This window comes from Trichechus manatus, unplaced genomic scaffold (assembly GCF_000243295.1).
Source record: "Trichechus manatus latirostris isolate Lorelei unplaced genomic scaffold, TriManLat1.0 scaffold00128, whole genome shotgun sequence".
In the NCBI taxonomy this organism is placed as follows: Eukaryota; Metazoa; Chordata; class Mammalia; order Sirenia; family Trichechidae; genus Trichechus; species Trichechus manatus.
The window spans coordinates 4,678,067-4,679,221 of record NW_004444064.1 but is presented as its reverse complement, the minus strand read 5'-3'; positions in this window follow the sequence as shown (position 1 = coordinate 4,679,221).

Genomic DNA, 1,155 nt, shown 5'->3' with positions numbered 1-1,155 from the left:
CTCATGGAGCGCTTACTAGTCGCCAGGCAGTGAGATGCAGCTGTGGATAGGATAGTTGGTCTGGGCCCCCCTGGAATTTGCTGTCTAGCAGGGAGAAAGCCACTGCCTGATAGTCACCCACAGCTTCCTTTCAGTTCCATGGTGCTCACTGCTTCGGGTGACCTACATTTGTGTGTATGAAAGTACACTTGAAAATGACTAAATGCTATAGGAGCTTGGGCACTGATGGATTCCCATGCTTTTCTCACAGCTGCTTAGAAACTTCTGGAAGATGGGATAGGATGCATCCCCCAACCCGCAGAGCCCCTAGCACTGCCTGCTGATTCCTTGATGAGGCAGGGGCAGGCGAAGGCAAAGTTCATCCAGAGGAGAGCACTTGGCTAGGAGTCTGGGCAATAGGTTAATGTCCCAGGGAGAAAATGAGGGGGCAGGGGTATGCCCCCCACATGGTTGGTCAGGTGTTGGGTGGTAAGCGAAGGCCCAGTGCTGAGGCCCAGGAGTGGCAGCAGAGAAGGCGAGGGCCCCTCAAGTGTCTCTATGGGTGAGAATGGTGTTGGGGTGGTTTGGACAGCTTTCCATGTCGTGTTTTCTGGAGTCAGAGTTCTTCCGGCAGAGCGGCAGGGTCGCTTCAGGCCTCTGTGTGGGGTCAGGTGGGTGGAGTGCGGGTGGGGTCTTCCTAGCTCTTCCTGTCCCTCCTGAGTGGGGGGAGATGCTGACCCTGCCTAGCTGCCAGCTTCTGGTCCTGTCCCATTGGGTTCCACGTGGTGCGGTAGAGGAGGGTGGACTGCGGGTAGCTGCAGGGGTCCTTAGAGAGGAAGGTCTGAGTCCACAGAGAGTGACTTGCCCCAGGCCCTTGGCCCATCTAGGTCTCTCCCCCACCCCTGCCGTGCAGGGTCTAAGGAACCCTTGCAACCGAGGCGTGTAAACGCACCAAGCCACTTGTCCCTTAGCCCCCTCGGGATAGGAGTCTCTGGGTGTGAACTAGACTCCGGGGCCAGGCGTCTCGGGGAGGCTCCAACCCACGCCCTGGCGTCCTCGGCCGTCTCCTCTCGCCGCGCAGAACGGGACTCAGCGAGGGTTGCGCTCCCCCGGGCTCGGTGACGCAGCGCGCAGGGCCGGCACGGCGAGGAGTGCGCGAGCGCGGGCGCGTGGGGC